This window comes from Salvelinus fontinalis, chromosome 15 (genome assembly GCF_029448725.1).
Source record: "Salvelinus fontinalis isolate EN_2023a chromosome 15, ASM2944872v1, whole genome shotgun sequence".
NCBI lineage: Eukaryota > Metazoa > Chordata > Actinopteri > Salmoniformes > Salmonidae > Salvelinus > Salvelinus fontinalis.
This window is the reverse complement of record NC_074679.1, coordinates 21,264,688-21,292,487: the sequence shown is the minus strand read 5'-3', so window position 1 is coordinate 21,292,487 and position 27,800 is coordinate 21,264,688. Positions and strand designations below refer to the sequence as shown.

Below are 27,800 nucleotides of genomic sequence, written 5' to 3'. Positions count from 1 at the left end.
TTCAATGCCTCATCTCCAACTCACCCTACCTTCTCTCTACAATCAGGGCTACGAGCAGGCGCTACCTCCTAGTAACAAAACAGACCACAGTAAAATGTCATGTGTAGGGCTGCTGTTGTGGGTTAATGATAAGCCTTTTATTTTGTTTTGTCAGTCACCTACCATGCAGAACAGCCTACAGAGTCTCCAGCTCAATGGTTCTATTTTTCTGGGAGATGTGAAGTGCTGTGGAGACTGACTGACTGAGAGCTTGGCTGTAGCAGCACTCATGTGGATTGTGAGATGCATTTTCAGCCTCATTAATGCTGCTCTCTCTCACTCAAATTAGGAGCCTAGTTTGATGCAGGAGTGAGAGAAACTCTTTTTTCCCCCTCAGCTTCAGGCTTTGTCATGTTGGTTCACTCATTTGGAGTCAGACCAATGTAAACAGTGAAGGCCTTGATTGCTCTAGGTCACCAGGAACCCTGGCATCCAAACCCTGAATGAGCTCGATTAGATTTTTATGAAATAGCAAAATGTTTCCAAGTCATGATCCCTGGAGAGATGCCATCTTTAAGGCTGCTTTGGCGCGAAGGCCTCAGCTGCTGTAGGAGAACCTGTTTAGCATTGGAGGACCTTCGGGTAAAATTACTGCATAAATGGCTAGTTTAGTTTGCTTTGGCTTACAAACACAAAAACATACTGTTAGAAATGTCGAGACATTAATGGGAAACAGAAGCTATTTCCATCTCTGTATCTATTTCCATCTCTGTATTCCTCTGGAACCCTAGGATAAGGGAAGGGGTCATGTGGCGGCCAGTAAAAAAGAAAAAGTGTATTTGTATGGGTGTGTTTGTCTGTGCCCTCCGGATATCAGAGGAGACCAGTTCTGTTTCTCACCACAGTCCAATAGTGTTTCTCTTCTACTCACGGTTCACCCAGTAGGGTGTTTAACTACTCTGCCCAGAATGTGATGAAATTTAACTTCCTTAAGTTACAAAATACATTTTACCAAGACGAGTATGATTCTTCGTCTTCTGAATCTTTCAGTGGGGTCTTTTCTCTAACATATCATTAACATTTTATCCAAAAAGTCAGATTTCGTAACCTAATACATCCAATAATAAGCACCAAGCTCTCGCAGCAACTTTTGAGGATTTTATGTTGTTGTGGTGGTCGTCTGCAAAATTGTTTCCACAGGTTGCAGAAAGCAAAATTAACACGACACCAGCTGAATTAAATGTAAAAGGTTTTGAAAATAAGCTTGTATTATGCTCAGTGCTCCGTTGACATTTCACAGAAATACACTTGTTTTTGTGAGAAATCTTTGAAAAAGAACAGGAATTACACATTAATATGAAAGCTACAATTTGAAAATACTACGTGTCTAACTAGCTTACCTCTATATTGTTTTATGTCCTCTGGATTCGAGAAGAAAGATGACGAGTTGAGCCTGTCAGTAAGCATTAATTCTCACACAGCATCCAGCCTAGCTGACTCAACGTGATTTTTGACCACTTTTTCTCTGACCTCAATTGATTTAGTTACCCTACAAGGGTGAAAACTCCAATAACATTTGAACGGATTATGATAGAGACATGAAGTTTGGACCATTGGTTTTATTAGAGGAGAATCTACACAATTAACATAATTTTACCCATTGGTCAAAAGATGCGTTTTTGATTAGACACTCTACACCCAGGCCAGAACACTCCATTAAGGCTGGCCTTTTCTAGAATCGTTACATAAGACCAATTTACTCTGAACCACTGGTCCCTGGACAGCAGGACATGGCTGTCTGGTTCTCCATACATCCATACCACCCTGACTGTCCCAGTCTCGGCTAGGTTTATTTTATCAACAGTGATCGGTGTGGAGGGAAAACATTCAGTTCATTCCTCTCCAGGAATAAATGGGTCTGTACCAGCTGAGCTAGGAGAATGTCTGGATAAGTGGAGTCAGATTTTCTCCTTGATTACTTTGAGTGCTATTGTGTGACACAGAATATATTTCAGTCTGCACCCTGCAGTGCACACAGTTCACCTGCTGATATTGTATTCTGCTTCATTTCAGCTCCCAGAGGAATTGTTCTCATGCAATTAATGGCTCTCAATGGTTTGTGTTTCAGATAAAGAGTTGGGAAGGGTGCTACCTTTTAAACAGATCAACTGGGTAAATATGATCATTGGCAGGTGCCCCTCCTGTTGGTGTCCAGTAGCAGTGGAGGACTGTGCTGAGCCTTGGTGTTAGGCTTACTGCACTCTCTCTGGGTTCGGAAACAAAACTGATGTTTTGGGGATACAGTATTTTCAACCTAACTTCTGTTTCCCCTTGAAAAACAGATGTGGGAACTCCTCTCAAGCGTCTTTTTAGCTTAGACCTACTCTGATCATGACTGACCCGGCCATTGGTGCAATATTCATGAATCTCATACCCCTAAATGAGGTCATCACAGACAGCCAAGCACTTCCATTCTAAATGCCATATTTAAAAGAAATGTGTAGTCTAGCCAGAGATGGTTCACTGCTGTGCCACTGTTTAAGGAGTGACGGCTCCACTTTGTGCCAGTTCCTTTAGATATAAAGCCTGTGATTTATTTCTGAAGCTTTACCTCCATAAATGAACACTGCATGGGAGTACAGTAAAGATGGAAAACAACCACTGTTGAGGAGACAGAGTGAACACTAACAGTAAGTAACTGGTGCATGTATGGTGTATAGTTGGACAGTACGGTATATCCCAGGCTATTCCTGTCTGTCGACATTCAGCTGTCATTTGATACGCTGGCTCCTAATCTGCAGCTGCACAATCCTAATGTTAAAGGTATGAGAGCTAAGAGGCAGCCTTCTTTAGAGACTCTGCCCAGCCACTGTCCCTTTTCAAGAGCAGAATGCTCGCCTCTCTCTCAGAACCTTGCAGTTGGAATTGTCCATACATTTGTGATGTAATGTCCCCTCTCTGCCCCGGCCTGACACTCTGCTCCCCCTTAGGATTAGTGACTACGGGTCATCTCTCTCACCCCCCACTGTCTCTCGTGGTTTGGTCCTCACTCAACAGGCCCTTTGTTGGCAGCTCCAGATGGGCCAGTCTGGAAGGGGGGAATGTGCGAGGGCACGGTGCCTTCAGTTTAGACTGCCTCTCTTGGGGAAAGGAAGGACTGAGTCACAGGCGAAAGGGGAAAAAAAATCATATCCTGTGTACAAAGAAACAACTGCTTGCCATTGGAGAAGTGTGTGACTGAGTGTGTTTTTTTTTTATATAGAGAGATATCCTCTCTTCCGAAGTGGTATAGAGATGAATGTTTGAGCACATGTTATGTGGCACTGCTTTTAACTGCATTCCACCCAACTGAATAGTAGGAACTGTGTGTATAAACCTGTGGCCTCCCATAAACGTCTCCTATGTAGATGCAACGGCTGTCACGGCCATATTTTTTATTTTATTTTACCTTTATTTAACTAGGCAAGTCAGTTAAGAACAAATTCTTATTTTCAAATCCCCGAGCTGACAAGGTAAAAATCTGTTGTCCTGCCCCTGAACAAGGCAGTTAGCCCACTGTTCACTGAACAACAAGGCTCCCTTGTTCAGGGACAGAACAACAGATTTTTACCTTGTCAGCTCAGGGATTTGAAAATAAGAATTTGTTCTTAACCTGAGGATAAGATGAACGCTTCACTGGTAAACATTCTACTTTTCATTCACAAACACACAAGGTAAAAATCTATTGTTCTGAAATATTGGTGTATAGTTGGACAGTACGTATTCCATTATCCCAAGATCAGATCCCCGAGCTGACAAGGTAAAAATCTGTTCTGCCCCTGAACAAGGCACTGTTCACTTACTATGTTGTTCAGGGGCAGAACAACAAATCTTTACCCTGTCAGCTCGGGGATTTGATCTTGCAACCTTTCGGTTACTAGTCCAACGCTCTAACCACTAGGCTACCTGCTGCCCCTTATGACTGTGGTTGATGTCTCCTCTATCCTCCACTTCTCAATGGAAACCCCATTGCCAACTACAGTCATTATCTATCTTCCTGAGTTCTTTCCTTTTGTGATTCTTTGTGTTTCATACCCTCAGCACTTGTCATCTTTTACCAATAAAGTTTCCTCCACTGCAGTGCAATCCAGATGTGTTTGTGAATGAAAAGTAGAATGTTTACCAGTGAAGCCTTCATCTTATCTTCACACTGTCCTGAATGTGACTCAACGACTCCTGTGAAAAATGATTTATTCACAGTTTTATGATTAATGGAGCATACCCTCTCTGACTCAAACGCCTGATGTCACTCAGTCAGCCAATTGGAACAACTGTGTCTGGGAGAGAAGACGCATGATTGTCTTACAGTACTAGGTGTAGCAAGTCTTCATTTAAGTGAATATAGCTAAGCCCAGGCAGTAATGTGTTGTCATTGGCTTGTTTCTGTCAATCTTAGCTTGAGCTTCAGTAGTCTATATATAATGCAGAGTTAGCACAGCTTTTAAATGGCAGTTTTCCCCAGTTATCTGACATCCAATGCTTATTTCTGCTGAGTCTTATTATGATAGAATGATTCCATTAGGTATTATTTTTGTCCCTCTTAGTCATTCTGAAACCAACCTTAGTCTGGCTATAGTCTGACTCCTGAGGGCTACTTTAGCCTGGCTGTTTGTTTCCAGTAGGATAAGGTTGGGCAGGTCAGAGCTGGGCTGGGTTGGGCTGGGTTGGGCTGGGTTGGGCAGTACAAGGCTGGGCTGGGTTGGGCAGTACAAGGCTGGGCTGGGCTGGGTTGGGTAGTACAAGGCTGGGCTGGGCTGGGTTGGGCAGTACAAGGCTGGGCTGGGTTGGGCAGTACAAGGCTGGGCTGGGTTGGGCAGTACAAGGCTGGGCTGGGTTGGGCAGTACAAGGCTGGGCTGGGTTGGGCAGTACAAGGCTGGGCTGGGTTGGGCAGTACAAGGCTGGGCTGGGTTGGGCAGTACAAGGCTGGGCTGGGTTGGGCAGTACAAGGCTGGGCTGGGTTGGGCAGTACAAGGCTGGGCTGGGTTGGGCAGTACAAGGCTGGGCTGGGTTGGGCAGTACAAGGCTGGGCTGGGCTGGGTTGGGCAGTACAAGGCTGGGCTGGGCTGGGTTGGGCAGTACAAGGCTGGGCTGGGTTGGGCAGTACAAGGCTGGGCTGGGTTGGGCAGTACAAGGCTGGGCTGGGCTGGGTTGGGCAGTACAAGGCTGGGCTGGGCTGGGTTGGGCAGTACAAGGCTGGGCTGGGCTGGGTTGGGCAGTACAAGGCTGGGCTGGGCTGGGTTGGGCAGTACAAGGCTGGGCTGGGTTGGGCAGTACAAGGCTGGGCTGGGTTGGGCAGTACAAGGCTGGGCTGGGTTGGGCAGTACAAGGCTGGGCTGGGTTGGGCAGTACAAGGCTGGGCTGGGCTGGGTTGGGCAGTACAAGGCTGGGCTGGGCTGGGTTGGGCAGTACAAGGCTGGGCTGGGCTGGGTTGGGCAGTACAAGGCTGGGCTGGGCTGGGTTGGGCAGTACAAGGCTGGGCTGGGCTGGGTTGGGTAGTACAAGGCTGGGCTGGGTTGGGCAGTACAAGGCTGGGCTGGGCTGGGTTGGGCAGTACAAGGCTGGGCTGGGCTGGGTTGGGTAGTACAAGGCTGGGCTGGGCAAGACACTGAGGGAAAGCAGCAGGCTTTCTGATTAGCAGCTCGTGTGGAGAGATCAGCCTCGCTGAAAACTTGTGGTTCTTTTTTTATACTAATAATGATATTTGACAGTAAATAGGTTCATATCCATGTCTATTTACCGATAATAACAGTGCAGCGAAAAGCCAGGAACTGCGGTTTCCTTACAGTGTAGCCTCAGTCCAAAGCAAACATTATAGATTACTGCTGTTATTACTTTCTCTCTGGTTTGTCTTCTACTGCCTTCATTCCCCTGCTCTCGCTCTCTCTCTCTCTCTCTCTCTCTCTCAATTTCAATTAATTTACATGTAAGGGGCTTTTTTGGCCTGGGAAACATGTTTACATTGCCAAAGCAAGTGAAATAGATAAATAATAAATATGTAGTAAATTTAACACTCACAAAAGAATAAAGACTTCAAATGTCATTATGTCTATACATTGTTGTAATGATGTGCAAATAGTTAAAGTACAAAAGGGAAAATAAATGTTGCTGCTGTGATTGCACACTGGTGTTTCACCCAATACATATGGGAGTTTATCGAAATTGGATTTGTTTTCGAATTCTTTGTGGGTCTGTGTAATCTGAGGAAAATATGTGTCTAATATGGTCATACATTTGGCAGGAGGTGAGGAAGTGCAGCATAGTTTCCACCTCATTTTGTGGGCAGTGTCTCTATCAGTGTATTACCTTCATCTAATGGAGGTCTGATGGTTTGATGAGAGAGAAGGTTCTTAATGGAGGACCTTCTGGTCTTGGTTAATAGAAGCCATGTTAATACCCTCAGAGTATTACACACCAGATGGCTAGGTCTGACATGGCGACGAGAAAGTCCATGAGAGTTGTTCTTCGTAAGTGGGGGGGTTTAATGTCAGAGACCTGCCTGTTTCTGCTAATTATGCTATCCTATAGCGCCACAGGCTTCTCACAGCTAATCCCACTGGGTTTTACAAGAGTATTTTAACAAGCTTCCATACTCTACTCTCCCCCTCCCTGCCATGTGTCTGGACTGTTAGCTTTGCCATAACTGTGCTTACATATTTATAACACACGCACACTACAATTTCACAGTAAGCGCTCACTCACTCAACATGCCTTGCATCAGACGACCACACATTTATCAACACGGAGAAACTCCTAAATGCATTCATTCTTTACTTTAGATATTGCAGGCATACCACAGTATGTCTGTCTGTCCAGGATAACTGGCAGAGTTGGACTGTGCAACTGTTGTCTGATTGACAGTCTGTATGCTTTTCTAGTGATGTCAAATGTCCTTATTTCCTGTGCTTTCCTGTCATTTTCCAACTTGGTGGCAAAGCTTTTTCCCCTCTCCGGAGTCAGTCTAAGACTGGATGACAGAACACGCTATAGGCTAGTCTAAAGGCATACAACCTGGAGGTAGAGAGGGGGTCTCTCGCACACACGCACACACACACCACCAGTGAGGAGCCAAACAGAATGTGTTTTGTATCATCAGGGCATTTGCCTGAGGGGGTTAAATAGCCCTCTCTATTTTCCCTAAGCCCCCCCCCCCCCCAGATTTAAGGAATGAAGGCACGGAATAAATACTCCGCTTGTGTTCTCATAAAGGATCATTTTGACCCCTGTGACCTTCACTGGCTGAAGCATCTGCCTGTCCATTACAGCTGCTCTACGGGACCACAGGCCAGGCCCTCTCCATGCTGCATCTGCGAGCGCACAGTAATACCAAAACCCAATTCCTAATATCTATAAATTGGTATTTATGACTGGCCGATATTTTATTTTGCTGTCCTCTAAATGCTCCATTGTGCCGTAGTATTCAACCCCTGTGTGAAATTGGTGTGTTTTCTTGTCCGAGTCCTTGCATGATAGCCTAACGAGCCTGGGTCTCATTGACATTCTTTGGGCTCTTCTTGGATGGGTTAATAATGGGCTTGGCATCAGCTTTAATTCAATCACGTCAGTAAAAGGCTGCACATGTGGCACAGCTGCTAGTGCTTACCCCCTAGCTGAGGTGCCAGTCTGGTCCTGCATTAGCTTTGCCAGCTGCATTGTTGTCCATTTTTAAATGACATTTGTAATGGTTCTGTTGAGAGTGTGAAAGAGTTTGTTTTGCATATATTTGTTTGACTGTGATTTTAATTCAAATCAGCTCAGTGCATGTGCCTTGTCCATAATAACCAGAAACTGTTTTTATTGTTTTCAACTGTCTGTTTCCCCTGCTTATTTTCCCTTTCAACCCCTAAGTCAAGCCCAGTGCTGGTTTGCCGTCTAGCAGCTATATTTTTTAATAAATACCCATAGGCCTACATTGGAAGTGATAATTCAACAGTGAAACATCCTTTAATTTTAGCCTTACCTCTTTGGATTGGTTTTATGAAATTCCTGTGGACTGAAACACCTGGGAGACAAAATGTGTTTCCAATTGGATAGAAGACAAGCCTGAGGAATACCACGCACACAACAGTAAATAACATTGCATGATTACTGTGACACAGTTCTTGTAAGTAATCTGTGTTGCTGGTTGGACAGGGAGCATCTGCTGTCTAGATGAGTGATCTCAGCCACACACACTCAGCTCTGCTATCAGTTATCAGCTTGTCAATGGAGTGCGATAGCATTCGTCTTAACCTTTGGCAATGTGTGATCGAAAATTCTCCATAATACAGAATGTGTGTGTCCATCCGTTGGTGTGTGAAGACTAGAGTTTTTGCAGGCAGGGTAACCCCTTACCTTCAGAGAGAGGCTCTTTAGAGATGGCTCTTGTGTGGTCAGCAGAATTCTTCAGTCTATGAAGCCTCTGGCTAACACACATTCTATACCATAAATATGTTCACATTGCTGATCAGGTAGAGTGGCACATTTCTATCCTATGCCTGTAGTACCGCCTGTACCTATCTACCAGGTGTAGGTACTGGACTTTGAATTCAATATAGCATAAGCCTGGTATGTAGAAAGTTTAACATTTAGAATGATAAGCTCTGCCCACCAGGTCTTTTAGCAAAGAGGAATGTCCAACTCTTTAGTAAACTGATCTCATTGCTGTGGTCCATTCTGGCCTTTAGGCTTTAACTAAATGAGTTTGATCAATTGCCTTGGTGAACAAACAAGGCACTCTGTTTCATTGATTGTGTTTAACTTTCCATATGTCCTCATTTAACACGTCTGTAAAGCTCGCTCACTCAATGGACTCTCATTGTTGCAGTCTAGTCTACACAGCGATTTTATGAGTCAAAAGCTGCTGAAAGAGGATTTGAATTGATGCTTTCAGATCATATATATATATATCTGTCGATATTCCCTTGAGCAAGGCCCTTAACCCTAATTTGCTCCAGGGGCGCCGTACTACTATGGTTGACCCTGTAAAACAACACATTTCACTACACCTATCTGGTATGTGATTTTTTTTATTTTTAAAGGGTGTGTAAGTTGTGCTTCTAAGAACCAACCTGGTTATTTGAATCAGAAACTCAGCTACAGTGGAGATGTACATTACCTTTCTGTGTCTCTGGCTGGCTCCTGGGTGGTACAGAGTTATGTTTACACTGTATTACTGTATGACGTCTACTCATTTCGGGTGTGTGTATTCCACTAGTGGTATAGACCAGGTTCAGCACGTCATGGCATGCTATCTAAACAGCTTAGATTAGTCCTGATGGATGGTTTATGTTGTAAAGGGCCTTTTGTTTACATGCCTCTGATGTAGACCCTGAGCGTGTCTATCCAGCCAGCCATCTAGCTACAGCCTAGCCCCCTCCAAGGTCACATGAAGTGTGTTACATTACATGCATGTGGAACAGCCACAGTTATCACTACATAAACATGTGCGGCTGTGACAACGTAATGCAGACATGGCAGGTTCTGGGACTTTGACTCTGTCATTGCCTTTGCCCTACTTTTCATTTTTATTCATATATTTATCAATTCACATTTTTGATTCATTCAATTCAATTATACACAATCTGCTGGTGTTTACCTGTCATATAACCTGGTGCCTCTGGGGACCCTACGATCTAGCCAGTGGTCACAAATTGGATCAAAGAGTGAATTGAGTGATTCATTGTCTGTGTGACTTGACTTTGGCTCTATTTGGAACCAGAATGGTGATGCCTTTCCATAAAAAGGAGAACCGAAACCCGCCAACTGGAGCCATATCGGTAACATTTGGATCCTCTTGGTACAGTGGAGCTGGAACAGTTAACTCATCATCATTAACGTCAACTTGTCCTCCAGGCTTTTAGTCCCACAGCCCCGCATGCTGCCAAACCTTCTCAGGGATGGTTCTAGGCCCTGGTCTGGATGTGTAAAACTGGGTCCAGGGTAACGGGTGCTGCTCTCAGCTCGGAGAGAGGCAGTTACTATGGGGAAGACCGCAAGGGCAACCCCCTGGTGTCAAGAATGTAGAGGGGATAATGAATTTCTCTGGCAGTGAGGGATGAGCTACACACACACACACACACACACACACACACACACACACACACACACACACACACACACACACACACACACACACACACACACAGAGAGAGACAGCATCTGCAGTCTTTGGACATCCCTGCACCATTGTGAGCCGGTGTGGCTGGCTCTCTGCTGGGACAAAGGCTCGGTGGTCTGCCCTGCTAGCCCAGATAAATGAGGAGCAGTTTATTGATAACGTATTACACTAACTTAACTTAAGCCTGATACACTCGTAACGATTAACATTGTCTTTCAAGCCGTCAATTAATTGATTTGCGAATTTATCGTTTTATATCTCTTTATATTATAGGATGGTGAACACAATGATAACGATGTATGTATGTGCATTCCTATATCAGTATGTGTGTTATAATCACCTCGGTGTGTATCCAGTCAATTTCAGATTCTCTCAATCATTGTTAGTGAATCCTCCAGTGACTATATTGACCTCTCCAGTGTCTCCCTGACCTGTTTTTGTTCTCCTTTGGTAAATGTGTCTGATGGATCACCATGGCTCTGTGATCTATCTCCTAGCCTGTGTGCTGCTGTAGGGTACACACCACTATGTTAATGAGTGAGTGAGCTGATTGATTGTAATAGTCTCTCTCACACCAGAGGAGGTGACAGATGACCGTGCAGCATACACAGGACACCCAGTCAATCTGATTCAATTTAAAGACACACTTTAGACACCCCCACCAGCACACCACTCATGTGTGACAGTATAGGAGGGAATAGAGGGGGTTGCAGAGGGATGGTTGTGGGGGCTGGGGATACGGCTGCATATATTTAAAGCATTGACCTTGAGGATTTGAAGAAAAACTGACCTGACAGGTGTGAAAATCTGCTGCAGTCTCTGTTTCACTCTATGTATCTCACTTTCTCCCTGTTGAGGAGGAAACTGGCATGATTGGCGGCTATGCTTTGTCTTCCTGGGCTGGACCCACAGTGCTGGGTGGGGACCCGTTTCCCTGGGACCCGCCAGACTCTTATCTGGTTCTCTGGCAGTCAGAGCCTGTTGCTCGGCTGTTTTCCCATGGGAGGGATGTCAGATCATCTGAGACATAAACCTCTGCCCCCAGGGCCCACATCTCTGCCGGAGTGGACTGCCAATGGAGAGCCTTGAACAAAAGACCTGAGAGAGATTATGGTTTTGATTTAAGCTAACTGACATTTTAAGAGTTGAATACTCCTGCTGCAGATGAAAGTGTGTATTTTACAACCCACAGATTATTAGAGTAAAACATGTTGCCGCTTCTCCTCTGAGCGTCTGAGAGTGTCATCTGTCGCACTGCTGGAAAAACGGCAGGTGCACATCAACATTCCATCAGCTCCAGTGCTCATTAAGCTGCCTAATGGACAGAGAAAGGTTGTTTTGGGGGTTAAACCTGTGCAAGGAAAACTTTTCACACACACACTCACAGCTTGTTTTGATCTGTGGCCAGGGTTGTCTGACCTACCTGTCACTGATTGATATCCCTGCGACTTTGAAGGTGTGGATTTTCAATGCAATCCATATTCACAGCATTTACCGCTCTGGTACACGCATGCACGCATGCACGTGCACACACACAAAGACTGCTGACAGCAGCCATGCAACATGGAGAGTAACACTCCTGGAAGGATCACAGGGTTCTCTCTCCAATGAACATGGCAGTAGATGTGCTGTTTACTCCCAGCTCTGACTTTGGGTCTGTTAACGTCTCTGTCAGTGGGGAGTAAAACACTCAGGCTGCCTTGTAGTTCTGGAGCTAGACGTCTCTGACATACAAAGAGCTAGACACTCTGTGTAGAACGCTTCCACTGGGGCTGGTTCTGACGGGGAACTTGACAAAGGTGTTTGATCTGTCTGTCGATCTGGTGGTACTGCCTGACAGCCTCCACTTTGGTAGAACTGAGGAGAACTGCCAGACTGCCAACAGGAGAAATCGAGTTCACAGTAAGGCATTAAAGAGAGAGGGACAATGTGATGCCTTTTGATCATAGCTAAAACCCAGAGAATTCTATGCTTTTTCCACTTTAGAGAGATTTAGTCTCAATTTTTTTGTAGATTTGGATCTATAGAGTAGAGACTTCCATGCCAGCTAAATTTGATAAACAAATTGATAGCCAGCTAAATTTGATAAACAACCAAAAATAACTACGGATTTTCTGGTTTATTGTGTTTTCAGAATATTTGGGCAAATTAGCTGGCTGACTCATTGATGCTGCTTTGTAGTACACCCCTCTGACCTCTAACATCTGACCCTGGATCACCCCTCTGACCTCTAACATCTGACCCTGGATCACGCCTCTGACCTCTAACATCTGACCCTGGATCACCCCTCTGACCTCTAACATCTGACCCTGGATCACTGACATCCTGCTGTGTCTGGATTCCACCACTCTCTCGCCATCTCTTCCCTCCCTACCTCATCCCTCTCTCAAAATGCTGTAATTCTCATCCACAGTTTTTGTTGTGAATATTACAGTCCTGCTGGGTGTTGCTACTCTATTCCCATATGAGCTGGATAATAAATGGCTTCAAGTTAAAAACAGCACCCAGCTACCAGAATACATCTGTCAAAGTGTTGGGGAGACACTGGGTTATTACATTAGCATGATGAGTTAACTTCTCTCTCTACCCCTTTTCCCTTTCCTCTCTCTCTCTTTCTCTGTATCTCTCTCTCTTTCCACTATCTTTCGGTGTGTCCCATGGGGTTCAGTGTCAAGCAGATTAATGGAGGGAGGATTAGACAATATTTATTTCATACACATTTTCATGAACTACCATTACACAATCCCCTAAATGAAGTGTCTCCCTTTTTACTATGTCATATCTCCTGGGATATCTGAATTGGTGAAAGATGGTTCATGAATCAGTTTGGACAAGGAGACCACAGTAGTGCATTGTAAAGTCTGTCTATGGGGGCAAGATGGCAGTGGAAGTGAGCAGCGTCTTTATGGTCACGTGTTGGTTTTACTATGGTAAACATAGAGAGGTATGGGAGGTGTGGAGGGGGAAATTGACTATCTGAGGATGGATATCAATAGTGTGGGAGTGATAAAGGTTGACCCTGTGGGTTCTCTGTCTTCTCTTACTGAGGGAGGTGACTGAATGGTAGAGGCTATCAGGGGTTGAGGGGTATCGTAGGTTGTATTATCAGGGAGGTGACTGAATGGTAGAGGCTATCAGGGGTTGAGGGGTATCGTAGGTTGTATTATCAGGGAGGTGACTGAATGGTAGAGGCGATCAGGGGTTGAGGGGTATCGTAGGTTGTATTATCAGGGAGGTGACTGAATGGTAGAGGCTATCAGGGGTTGAGGGGTATCGTAGGTTGTATTATCAGGGAGGTGTGTGTAAACCCACCAAACCTCAACCCCACTGCACTCTCTCTGAACCCTGTACCACCCTCATACTTTTCCAGCCTCGCATTCGCAAAGCTAGGGCCATGTGAAGGGCTTGTTGACCTGTTAGTGAAGAGCACCATATAAATGTAGTTCATTACTATCATTATGTATTACAATGTGCCTCTGCTCTTTCAAGTACTTTATCTGTCAGGGTGCTGAGTAGGAGTCAGCCCAAATGCCATGTAGATGTATATTACATGAGACTCCTGGCAGAGAGAGAGAGATTATCCCCTGATTGGATCCTGGCCCCTCAGAGCTCATTCCGCCTGTTAAATGAGCTTAATTAGGGTCAGTCCATTCATTGCGCTCCATTGAATTACCCAACACCTGCTCTGTATGAATATGTATAACACCTCTCATCTTTCACTCTCTCTCTCACTTCCTTTTCTTCATGCTTCTGAATGTGTGTTGTGACTGGTCATACATTTGGCAGGAGGTTAGGATGTGCAGCTCAGTTTCCACCTCATTTTGTGGGCAGTGTGCACATAGGCAGACCTAGCTCTCAAGAGAAGACAGGCTATGGCGGCCTTTCTCAATAGCAAGGCTATGTTCACAGTCTGTACATAGTCAAAGCTTTCCTTAATTTTGGGGCAGTCACAGTGCTCAGGTATTCTGCCACTGTGCTCTCTCTCTCTCTCTCTCTCTCTCTCTGTCTCTTTGTCTCTCTGTCTCTTTCTTTGTCTCTCTGTCTCTTTCTTTGTCTCTTTCTTTGTCTCTCTGTCTTTATCTAATAATCTATCTATATATGCTTCTCTGCCTCTGAAAGTGTGTGTTGGTTAAGCTTTTGAGATTTCCCAGACAAGGCCACGGAGGCCATTATGCTTCTGACAATGTTGTTTTGGACCCTCTGAATGTTGTTCTTATTGTTGCCAACATTGTGAACTTGACTCCATTTGCCCACGCAGCTGGCCAAGAACAGGCTATACTTTTACATCCACTCTTCAAGCACTGCATGGATAATGGACCAACTACAAGTATGAGTAGTGGATATTGCTTTGAATTATTATGTTTGTAAGCTTTTAACTAATCCGCTCATATTCATTTGGATTTGTCTCAAGTAAATGGTTTGGAGGTTGACTGTGGTCAGAGAGCAGGGAGGAACCTGTGTCATGGAATAACCACATAAGCGCTAGCAATTACAGGTACAGTAGGTGTATGTGATCTGAAAGAAAAAGGTATATATTATTTTCCATTTTATAAGCAACCGTATAGTTTGGCTTCTAAATGTGACTCTTTATGTGAGTCTATACAATGTGCTGTTGTAGTTTCTTTCAGCCCAAGAATTGTATTTTTTTTATTTAACTAGGCTAGTCAGTTAAGAACCAATTCTTATTTTCTTTGATGGCCTAGGAACAGTGGCCTCTCTGGGATAGGCGGGACGCTACCGTCCCACTTGGCCAAAAGCCAGTGAAAATGCAGATTACCAAATTCAAATAAATTACTATAAAAATCAAACTTTCATTAAATCACACATGAAAGATACCAAATTAAAGCTACACTGGTTGTGAATCCAGCCAACATGTCAGAATTCAAATAGGCTTTTCGTTGAAAGCAAACGATGCTATTATCTAAGGATAGCACCATAGTAAACAAAGAGAGAGAAACATATTTCAACCCTGCAGGCGCGACACAAAACGCGGCAATAAAAATATAATTCATGCCATAACTTTGACGAGCTTCTGTTGGCACTCCAATATGTCCCATAAATATCACAAATGGTCCTTTTGTTCGATTAATTTCGTCGATATATATCCAAAATGTCCATTTATTTGGCTCATTTGATCCAGAAAAACACCGGTTCCAACTCATGAAACATGACTACAAAATATCTCAAAAGTTACCTGTAAACTTTGCCAAAACATTTCAAACTACTTTTGTAATACAACTTTAGGTATTTTGTTACGTAAATAATCAATAAAGTTGAAGACGGGATGATCTGTGTTCAATACAGGATTAAAACAATCTGTAGCATGCTTTCTGGTCACGCGCCTCTATCTAACAGTACACAACAAGTGACCCTGATTCAAAATGGCCGTACTTCTTCATTACACAAAGGAAAAACCCTCAACTAATTTCTAAAGACTGTTGACATCCAGTGGAAGTGGTAGGAACTGCAAAGAAGGTCAATTAGAAATCTGGATTCCCGATGAAAACCCATTGAAAAGAGAGTGGCCTCAAAAAAAAAAACTGAATGGTTTGTCCTCGGGGTTTCGCCTGCTAAATAAGTTCTGTTATACTCACAGACATGATTCAAACAGTTTTGAAACTTCAGCGTGTTTTCTATCAAAATCTACTAATAATATGCATATCTTATCTTCTGGGGATGAGTAGCTGGCAGTTGAATTTGGGTATGCTTTTCATCCAAACGTGAAAATGCTGCCCCCTATCCTAGAGAAGTTTTAACTTCTTATATTCTTTGATGGCCTAGGAACAGTGGGTTAACTGCCTTGTTCAGGGGCAGAACGACAGATTTGACCTTGTCAGCTCGGAGATTCAATCTAGCAACCTTTCGGTTACTGGCCCAACGCTCTAACCACTAGGCCACCTGCCTGCCCTTAAGATGTTTCAGTCTTTTATAATGTTCGTGATAAACATGAACATGTTTAGTTTAATTACCTGTAAATCAATTTGTTGACACATCCTGTTCAGTTTAATCTAAGCAATGAATTTGTTTTGAGCACCAGATTTTCACTCTAAATTAGGACTCAGAAAATAAAGGACTGACTCACAAAACCCTGGAGGGGAAAAGCACCACCTTTTGGAATTGTCTGGCATACTTCATACCAGAAACTGGCCCTGCTGTGCTGTGGCTTTGTCAATGGGCCAGTTTGAATGAAGGTTCTGTGTAACCACTAGTATGTGCCATAAAGGAGCATGTGTGTTTTTAGAAAGGTGGTCACAATTTGGACCCGCAGGGAATGCATAACATTTGGTCTGCGTTTCAGAGACGTTAGTTCCAGGGAATGCATAACATTTGGTCTGCGTTTCAGAGATGTTAGTTCCAGGGAATGCATAACATTTGGTCTGCGTTTCAGAGACGTTAGTTCCAGGGAATGCATAACATTTGGTCTGCGTTTTAGAGATGTTAGTTCCAGGGAATGCATAACATTTGGTCTGCGTTTCAGAGACGTTAGTTCCAGGGAATGCATAACATTTGGTCTGCGTTTCAGAGACGTTAGTTCCAGGGAATGCATAACATTTGGTCTGCGTTTCAGAGATGTTAGTTCCAGGGAATGCATAACATTTGGTCTGCGTTTCAGAGACGTTAGTTCCAGGGAATGCATGTGGACTTGTGTCTCTGTGCCATTTCTCATTCACCTTAATTAGCTTTTTAAATGGATACAGATCTGGCCTTCTGGCTCTCTTTGCTCTCTCTTAATCCAGCCCTTAGTCTTTCTAGCTTTCTCTCTCTACTATACACTCTCACTCTCTCAATTTAAATTTAACTTCTCTGGGATATGTGGGACGCTAACGTCCCACTTGGCCAAAAGCCAGTAAAAATGCAGAGCGCCAAATTCAAATAAATTACTATAAAATCCAACTTTCATGAAATCACACATGAAAGACACTAAATTAAAGCTACTCTTGTTGTGAATCCAGCCAACATGTCTGATTTCAAAAAGGATTTACGGGGAAAGCACACCAAACGATTGTTAGGTCAGTACATAGCCACAGAAAAACACAGCCATTTTTCCAGCAAAAGAGAGGAGTAACAAAAAGCAGAAATAGAGATAAAATGAATCACTAACCTTTGATCTTCATCAGATGACACTCATAGGACTTCATGTTACACAATACATGTATGTTTTGTTCGGTAAAGTTCATATTTATATTCAAAAATCTGAGTTTAGGCGGGACGCTACTGTCTCACTTGGCCAAAAGCCAGTGAAAATGCAGAGCGCCATTTTCAAATAAATTACTATAAAAATCAAACTTTCATTAAATCACACATGAAAGATACCCAAATTAAAGCTACACTGGTTGTGAATCCAGCCAACGTGTCAGAATTCAAATAGTCTTTTTGGCGAAAGCAAACGATGCTATTATCTGAGTTAGCACCATAGTAAACAAAGAGAGAGAAGCATATTTCAACCCTGCAGGCGCGACACAAAACGCGGCAATAAAAATATAATTCATGCCATACCTTTGACGAGCTTCTGTTGTTGGCACTCCAATGTCCCATAAACATCACAAATGGTCCTTTTGTTCGATTAATTCCGTCTATATATATCCAAAATGTCCATTTATTTGGCTCGTTTGATCCAGAAAAACACCGGTTCCAACTCATGAAACATGACTACAAAATATCTCAAAAGTTACCTGTAAACTTTGCCAAAACATTTCAAACTACTTTTGTAATACAACTTTAGGTATTTTGTTACGTAAATAATCGATAAAGTTGAAGACGGGATGATCTGTGTTCAATACAGGATTAAAACAATCTGTAGCATGCTTTCTGGTCACGCGCCTCTATCTAACAGTACACAACAAGTGACCCTGATTCAAAATGGCCGTACTTCTTCATTACACAAAGGAAAAACCCTCAACTAATTTCTAAAGACTGTTGACATCCAGTAGAAGCGGTAGGAACTGCAAAGAAGGTCAATTAGAAATCTGTATTCCCAATGAAAATCCATTGAAAAGAGAGTGACCTCAAAAAAAAAAAACTGAATGGTTTGTCCTCGGGGGTTCGCTTGCTAAATAAGTTCTGTTATACTCACAGACATGATTCAAACAGTTTTAGAAACTTCAGAGTGTGTTCCATCCAAATCTACTAACAATATGCATATCTCATCTTCTGGGGATGAGTAGCTGGCAGTTGAATTTGGGTATGCTTTTCATCCAAATGTGAAAATGCTGCCCCCTATCCTAGAGAAGTTAAGGGGCTTTATTGGCATAGGAAGCATATGGTTACATTGCCAAAGCAAGTGAAATAGATACTACACAAAAGTTAAATAAACGTCTGTCTGTCGTGATCTCCTCAGCCTGGCTTCAGAGTGCTCTCTCTCACAGTCCTCTCTCACAGTGCTCTCTTGGGATCATTGTGGTATGTTGTGTCAGGCAAGAGTCCCAGCCATAGCAGCATTCCCTGGTGCCTCCCAGTAATTATGCAGAGTCATACGCCAACTTGTCTTGCCCAATCATATCTATTGCCCATGGAAAACGTCTTTCAAAAATAAAAATAAAAAGCTCCTGCATCCTACACTTTGCCCAATGGAAAATCAGCAGAAACAACACTGAGGGTGTAGTAGTTCCTATATTACATACAACATATCTGGTCCTAACTTCCACCTGGAGAGTGAGTGAGGCTGGCTTGAGCACTTTCACTTTTTCCTCTCCTCCTCACCACTCTCTGTTGCCCCGCGTTACCCTGGAGGATTACAATTCGCTGTGCCTAGAAGCCGGGTTGAGGGAGAGGGAGTTTCCTCATGTGCCTCAGTCAGTGTGTGAGTCAGTCAGTGTGTGAGTCAGTCAGTGTGTGTGTGACTGTGTCACTTTAAGACCGGCAGGCTGACTTGGTTGAATCCACTTTAAGATCAGAGAGCTCTGGATTCTCCTTGCTTGCTCTTCAAAGAGCTTTTAGATGAAAGCTTTGGACGGAGGTAAGGGAGGTTTTTGTCTCTCTATTTCATCCTTCCCTTTGTTTCTTCTGTTTCCAGGATTTAAGATAAAGCAGAACATTTTTTACCATGGTTGTCTTCTATCCAGTTGTTCAGGTTTAGACAAGTCTGTGTGTTTGGTGCTTTCTTTGTGTACACGCGGACTTGAACTTTGCATCTAATGTTTAGGGATGTTGGTTCTAGCAGTAATCACAGGCATGTTCCCTGCTGTAGTGTTTAACTAGCTCTGTATAGTAGCATAGAACCCAGCCAGATTGATTTTGTGAAAAGGTGACCCTTTTCTCCCACAGGAGACCTCGCTGTCAGCTCACTGTACGTTTCACTGTTAGCATTTATATTGAGTCACAGCAGAATGATGGACTGATTATTGCAGCGGTTTACTACGATGGATTCTTTACACTCAATGTGGTGTTTTTGGTCTGTCTTATAGCCCATCATTTAGATCCTATGGTAAAATTGGCAACAGTACATTTGGTATAATCAGTGCTCCATTGTTTAGGATATTATTAAGAAATGTTTTGACTCTGTTGGCATTTATCTGATTCTGAAAAGGCTAACACATATATCTCTGTAAATCGCTCATAGGGCGCCATGTCATTTTTGGTTCAGAGCCCGTTGAAGGCCTTTATAATGGAAAATTCCAAAGAACTCTAACAAGCAGTTTGATGCTCAGTGGCTTTGGCAACACAGTATAATCTACCATACTGTAATATACTGTATTGCCTTCACTCTATGATCCATGGCCTTTTATTTCCTCCTCATAACTGAATGGCCACAGGATCCTCTGTAATATCCAGCCTGAATGACAGAGATCAGGCGAAAACATCTCTGTCTTACAACAACAGTCTATTGACTTTTGTTTACCTCCTGTTGTTGTCAGTCCGTGGGGACTTGTCTTGTGAAAGTGGGTCTCACTCTCAGACAGTGGGGACTTGTCTTGTGAAAGTGGGTCTCACTCTCAGACAGTGGGGACTTGTCTTGTGAAAGTGGGTCTCACTCTCAGACAGTGGGGACTTGTCTTGTGAAAGTGGGTCTCACTCTCAGACAGTGGGGACTTGTCTTGTGAAAGTGGGTCTCACTCTCAGACAGTGGGGACTTGTCTTGTGAAAGTGGGTCTCACTCTCAGACAGTGGGGACTTGTCTTGTGAAAGTGGGTCTCACTCTCAGTGTTCTACTGCTTCTAGCAGCTGTGGCTAGATTATACCGTACTGCTCCTTTAAGAGTCAGCTAGGTATTTGGCTAGGCTGAGGCTCTGTGCCACAGGAAGGTGATAAGTGATAAGGGAGGAGTCCTCTGGGTACTGATTTGTTAGAAGGAAGGTAACATCAGGGAGAACTGGATAATGAATGATAATACTAGATGACGTTATGGGTCTGAGGGAACAATGAAGTTTGAGACCTGAAACCTAAATGATTAATGAGACAATAGTTTTACCTGTTTATTGTTCTAGTTTACTTAATGTCAGATTAAAGCCAAACCAAGATGTCTTTCTGTGTTTGATGGATTGATCATTTCCACTGAAAGGGCTATGCAGACAAATTTTTAATTTCATGGTGTGATTTTTCTTTTACTACAAGGTTCAGTATCCACTTATGGCTAGCCCAGAAATGCACAGCTAGTGGTTCCTGATCTCCAGGGTTCTGTAGTTTACCGGGTAAAAAAGTGCACTAGCATGGAATTGTAGTGCTGGGGATGCATCCTCCAGGGATGGCCCAACCCAGCTCCATGTTTCACACTGCTGTGTCAAGGGGTTTGAGGCTTTGATCCTCAAGTTTACCTTCAAGGACAAGAGTGTTTTTCACAGACAGCCTCAACATGGCTCAAAATGCAACCCTGTGTGAAGTGTGTACTGTCAAATATAGACTTGGCCTTGTTGGCCTTTTTGCTGTGTGTGTGTGTGTGTGTGTGTGTGTGTGTGTGTGTGTGTGTGTGTGTGTGTGTGTGTGTGTGTGTGTGTGTGTGTGTGTGTGTGTGTGTGTGTCACAAGGACATGCAGTTTGCTCATGATTTAGACACCCCACTACTACACCCCCCACCCTCTCTACAACACAACTATGCAGTGTTTATACCCTGTGGAAGTGTGTCCTCACTGACATGGCCCAAGGCTCCATCCCTGAGACACGATGTCAGACTAAACAGAGAGAGGATGTAGGAGTCATCCAGGGACATTAGCAGGAGAATACCAGGTCACAGGGTGCTAGCGGAGAATAGGGGAGCGTGAGCTCTCTTTGCTCCAGAACAGATGGCCTATGGCATAGAGGCTATTGAGAGGCACAGGACTGCAGGCAGGGGTTCAGTGTTGTGGTCAAGGAAGACATGGTCCCCTCCCCCAAAACTATTATAAGGCTCCGGTTCAGCCCACAGCACAAGGCTGACGTCTACGAGAATGTGATTGTGCTTGTGCCTTTGCTTTTATTCAGGCAAAGGAAGGCTGCAAGTTTGAAAAGCTCAGTCAGAAGTTGGCTCTGTGTCAGAACTAGCAGTGAAAGGAACTGGAAGCAGCCATTGTGACTCCTGGAGCATGCCAGATGAATTTGTCTATTTTCTCCTAAAGAGATTTGTTTGGTTTCTACTTATTCATTTTGAGCGACGTGGAGCAATTTCCCTGCTTCAAACTCTTTAGCTTCGAGGGGCCAATCATTGTCAAAGCTAATCAGAGAGTCAGACGGTTGGGAGGGGTTAGATGCCTTTCTTGGGAGTTTTTCCTAGCCACCGTGCTTCTACACCTGCATTGCTTGCTGTTTGGGGTTTTAGGCTGGGTTTCTGTACAGCACTTTGATATATCAGCTGATGTAAGAAGGGCTTTATAAATACCTTTGATTTGATGCGGAGACTATGGCAGATGGATGATAAACCTGGCCGTGAGAGATGATGCTCCGGTATTCCCACAGACATGGAACACTGTGGAGGACAGGCCAGGGACTATTAGCCTAGTGGAGCGGCCAACTGCAGTCGACCAGGCACTCATGACCTCTGTTGGCTCTTAACCTTGGACACGTGGCCTCTGGCCTTAACTTGGCAACCCTGGGAACTTTAGCTGCCAAAGGGCTTCAACTTAGCAACCCTTCTAACTGTATCTGTCAGAGCTAGAGGTCTTTGACTTGGCAGTACTTCTAACTGTATCTGTCAGAGCTAGAGGTCTTTGACTTGGCAGCTCTTCTAACTGTATCTGTCAGAGCTAGAGGTCTTTGACTTGGCAGCACTTCTAACTGTATCTGTCAGAGCTAGAGGTCTTTGACTTGGCAGCACTTCTAACTGTATCTGTCAGAGCTAGAGGTCTTTGACTTGGCAGCTCTTCTAACTGTATCTGTCAGAGCTAGAGGTCTTTGACTTGGCAGCACTTCTAACTGTATCTGTCAGAGCTAGAGGTCTTTGACTTGGCAGCACTTCTAACTGTATCTGTCAGAGCTAGAGGTCTTTGACTTGGCAGCTCTTCTAACTGTATCTGTCAGAGCTAGAGGTCTTTGACTTGGCAGCACTTCTAACTGTATCTGTCAGAGCTAGAGGTCTTTGACTTGGCAGCTCTTCTAACTGTATCTGTCAGAGCTAGAGGTCTTTGACTTGGCAACTCTAAACACTTTCTGTCAGGATTTGTGGATTATATGTCATGAATATTTTTTTGTGGGGATTGATACATTTTACGTTAGGGCAAATCAAGTCTGAAATGTGCTTGTTGAAATTAAAAACTTTAGAAGCCTTTTTTAATCCTTCAATACACTACAAGTTTGCAAATTCTCATCAACAAAATAATGATCAAATGAAGATCCTACATCTTTATCTATAGGTTATAGATGCTTTAATCTTATCACTGTAGGACCTATGTCAAGTTCATGATCTGTGTAGTGGTTCTACAACATGTGGGAACAGCTATGGCTGGTGAAGGCTAGCAGCAGTTTGTAATAGGTCAGGACTAAAAACAAACTTGGCTGAACTGTTTGCCTTGTGCCTGATCCATTTTGTAGAAGCTTGATAGAATAAATTCTCACAACCAAGGCTTAATTTCCTTTAACATGGTGCTGTTTGTCTCTCTGACTACATTGGGAAGGTCACAGGTACCAAACAAAACAAGTTTGTGCAGTTCTCCTTTACTCTCAAGCCGGAGCTGTGATTTCTTATTACCCTCAGCCTATATGCTACAGTACAGAACATCTAGTCATTCAGCAGACTCTTATCTTGCGCCTCTTGAAGGTCTTGAAAGTCAAGGTGCAGTAAGAAGGAGAAGTAAACCGTAGTAAGAAGGAGAGGTAAACAGCAGTAATGCCACAGATCAGTCAATCCCCAGGGTATTTACACTATGTCCTGGCCTCTCACATGCTATAAGTGTGCTGCTGCTGCACCAGTAGAGGATGGGTTTCATGTGAATGCTTTCCTGGAGCGTGAGCTTACATGCATGTGGAAGGGTTATACTGCAAGGGTCGTGCTCTTTCTTCCGCTGAGCCCACAGCTACAGTAAGAACGCTCTCCAGCAGTTTCTGTTGTTTGGAATCCGCCCCTGGACAAATTTGCCAGTGGGAAGCAAAGAAAAGGCTGGAATTCCAGTGTTTAAAAATAAACAGCGGGGCAAAATGTAGCAGGCTTTCAAAAACTTTCCCAACCGATCAAAGAAGACGTCATTGAGTTCTGCAGAGTAGGAAAAATGTGAGTAATGTTTAGGTTGGAGAGGAATATAAAAGGGATTTTGAGTCAGAGGAGAGGAGTGGTTTCTACAGTAGTCATGGAGACAGAGTGGCACAGCAGAGACAGACCTGGGCTGACTCCTTCAGGATCACTGTGATGGAAACCTGGTGCAGGTTTGAGCCTAACACATGGAAGCACTGTATTTCTGTACTGTATATGCCTTTGACAGGGAAAGCTTGTAGTTGTAATTCAATTTTAGTATACCAAGAATGTCCTCTCTTCGGATGAGGTACAGTAGCCATGTGGTGGTGTTCCTCTTGGAAACATACATTCTGGATTTTGCAAAGAATCTGTTCCTCAGAAACCTTAATGGAAAGTAGTCCTCTGATCATTGGCTGGGTGTCCTCTTCTTAACCACTAAAATACCAAAGCTCTACTGAACACCAGATTATGACTCAGCCCTAATTGCAACACCTGTTATCAAACATTGGGGGTTGCCACAGGCAGTTAACAGAGCTGTGTTTCCATAGTGATAACCCAATCACTACCTAACCCAACTGCTCTCCTTTGTATGTTCCTCAGATGGTCCTGGCTGTGCAGCAGGAGGAGAGAGGGTTGCCTGAGAGCAGAGGAATCCAGGACCACCATGCCCACTGAAGGAACTCTGAGACGAGACTGAGACTTTAGAACACACAGGTGAGTCTCAGATTCTGTCTCCTATCAGCGATTATTAACATTGCTTTTATAAGTGGTAGTGATTGTAGGTAAGTGTCTTAGCATGTTTAAGTGGTGCAGGGAGTGGAAAATGTTAGGCTAACGCTAATGTAGTATTGCCAACTATACCGATTATGCAATGAAATCACAGTAAGTGTGCCATAGTTGCCTTCAGTAACATATTACAGTTGACAAACCAATGTAAAACCAAGCCACTACATACTACATCCATCACACATAACAGCCATGAAGGCTTAACTTCTTTGGGCTGCAAGCCCGAAGTCGGGCACAATATGACAACAGCCACTTCAAGTGCAGGGCGCGAAATTCAAAATATATATATTTTTTAATATTTAACTTTCACACATTAACAAGTCCAATACAGCATATGAAAGATAAACATCTTGTGAATCTAGCCAACATGTGTGATTTTTAAAATGTTTTACAGCGAAAACACCACATATTTATGTTAGCTCACCACCAAATACCAAAAAGGACAGACATTTTTCACAGCACAGGTAGCATGCACAAAGCCAACCTCACTAACCAAGAACCAACCAAACTAACCAAGAAACAACTTCATCAGATGACAGTCTTATAACATGTTATACAATAAATCTATGTTTTGTTTGAAAAATGTGCATATTTGAGGTATAAGTCAGTTTTACATTGCAGCTACCATCACAGCTACCGTCACAAATCGGACCGAAGCAGCCAGAGTAATTACAGACACCAACGTCAAATACCTAAATACTCATCATAAAACATTTCTGAAAAATCGATAGTGTATAGCAAATTAAAGACAAACATCTTGTGAATCCAGCCAATATTTCCGATTTTTTAAAGTGTTTTACAGCGAAAACACAATATAGCATTATATTAGCTTACTACAATAGCCTACCACACTACCGCGTTCATTCATCAAGGCACGTTAGCGATAGCAATAGGCACGTTAGCGATAGCGAATAAACCAGCAAAAGATATATAATTTTTGACTAACCTTGATAAGCTTCATCAGATGACAGTCCTATAACATCAGGTTATACATACACTTATGTTTTGTTCGAAAATGTGCATATTTAGAGCTGAAATCAGTGGTTATACATTGTGCTAACGTAGCATCTTTTTCCCAGAATGTGCGGATATTTTTATGGCACTCAACTATTTTGACCAAATAACTATACATAAACGTTACTAAAAAATACATGTTGTATAGGAAATGATAGATACACTAGTTCTTAATGCAATCGCCGTGTTAGAATTCTAAAAATAACTTCATTACGACATCCAGCTTAGGTATAGCGAGAGAGTACACAAAATCTGGGCGCAAACGACTATTTCAAATGGGTCCTACTTTTGACGATCTTTCATCAGAATGTTGTACAAGGGGTCCTTTGTCGGGAACAATCGTTGTTTGGATTTAGAATGTCCTCTTCTCCAGTCAATTAGCACGGAAAGCTAGCAAAGTGGCGCGAAGCTCTCCTTCCTGAACAAAGGCACACAACGCAACACGCCTAACGTCCCGAAAAAATTTCAATAATCTAATAAAACTATATTGTAAAAACATACTTTACGATGATATAATCAAAGCCGGAGATATTAGTCGTCTATAACGACAGCTGTACAGAAGGCAAAACCAGGTCCCTTCACGCGCTCTCCAGAAAACAGGAAACTGGTGACACGTCATACAAAGAGCTTTTGTTCGACCCCAGATCAAGTTATACACTCCATTTCTTCTCTCACTGCCTGTCGACATCTAGTGGAAGACATATGAAGTGCATGTATACTGATATATACACTGCTCAAAAAAATAAAGGGAACACTTAAACAACACAATGTAACTCCAAGTCAATCACACTTCTGTGAAATCAAACTGTCCACTTAGGAAGCAACACTGATTGACAATAAATTTCACATGCTGTTGTGCAAATGGAAGAGACAAAAGTTGGAAATTATAGGCAATTAGCAAGACACCCCCCAAAACAGGAGTGATTCTGCAGGTGGTGACCACAGACCACTTCTCAGTTCCTATGCTTCCTGGCTGATGTTTTGGTCACTTTTGAATGCTGGCGGTGCTCTCACTCTAGTGGTAGCATGAGACGGAGTCTACAACCCACACAAGTGGCTCAGGTAGTGCAGTTCATCCAGGATGGCACATCAATGCGAACTGTGGCAAAAAGGTTTGCTGTGTCTGTCAGCGTGGTGTCCAGAGCATGCAGGCGCTACCAGGAGACAGGCCAGTACATCAGGAGACGTGGAGGAGGCCGTAGGAGGGCAACAACCCAGCAGCAGGACCGGTACCTCCGCCTTAGTGCAAGGAGGTGCACTGCCAGAGCCCTGCAAAATGACCTCCAGCAGGCCACAAATGTGCATGTGTCAGCATATGGTCTCACAAGGGGTCTGAGGATCTCATCTCGGTACCTAATGGCAGTCAGGCTACCTCTGGCGAGCACATGGAGGGCTGTGCGGCCCCACAAAGAAATGCCACCCCACACCATGACTGACCCATCGCCAAACCGGTCATGCTGGAGGATGTTGCAGGCAGCAGAACGTTCTCCACGGCGTCTCCAGACTCTGTCACGTCTGTCACATGTGCTCAGTGTGAACCTGCTTTCATCTGTGAAGAGCACAGGGCGCCAGTGGCGAATTTGCCAATCTTGGTGTTCTCTGGCAAATGCCAAACGTCCTGCACGGTGTTGGGCTGTAAGCACAACCCCCACCTGTGGACGTCGGGCCCTCATACCACCCTCATGGAGTCTGTTTCTGACCGTTTGAGCAGACACATGCACATTTGTGGCCTGCTGGAGGTCATTTTGCAGGGCGCTGGCAGTGCACCTCCTTGCACTAAGGCGGAGGTAGCGGTCCTGCTGCTGGGTTGTTGCCCTCCTACGGCCTCCTCCACGTCTCCTGATGTACTGGCCTGTCTCCTGGTAGCGCCTGCATGCTCTGGACACTACGCTGACAGACACAGCAAACCTTTTTGCCACAGTTCGCATTGATGTGCCATCCTGGATGAACTGCACTACCTGAGCCACTTGTGTTGGTTGTAGACTCCGTCTCATGCTACCACTAGAGTGAGAGCACCGCCAGCATTCAAAAGTGACCAAAACATCAGCTAGGAAGCATAGGAACTGAGAAGTGGTCTGTGGTCACCACCTGCAGAATCACTCCTGTTTTGGGGGGTGTCTTGCTAATTGCCTATAATTTCCACCTTTTGTCTATTCCATTTGCACAACAGCATGTGAAATTTATTGTCAATCAGTGTTGCTTCCTAAGTGGACAGTTTGATTTCACAGAAGTGTGATTGACTTGGAGTTACATTGTGTTTTTTAAGTGTTCCCTTTTATTTTTTTGAGCAGTGTATATCAAGGACATTTATA

General features: G+C 43.8%; 1 protein-coding gene across 3 annotated transcripts in view; it reads left to right on the top strand.

Moving 5' to 3' along the window:
- The window catches only part of LOC129811528 (rho guanine nucleotide exchange factor TIAM2-like), a 110,317-nt gene that overhangs the window by 9,533 nt on the left and 72,984 nt on the right, over positions 1 to 27,800 (top strand). For 2 of the 3 annotated variants that reach the window (XM_055862912.1, XM_055862910.1), the window contains exon 2: positions 24,289 to 24,402. The gene's annotated coding sequence lies outside the window, so the exon portion shown is untranslated. Of the gene's footprint in view, positions 1 to 18,910; positions 19,072 to 24,288; positions 24,403 to 27,800 lie in introns of those variants that run through there. The other variant, XM_055862911.1, reaches the window with a different exon arrangement.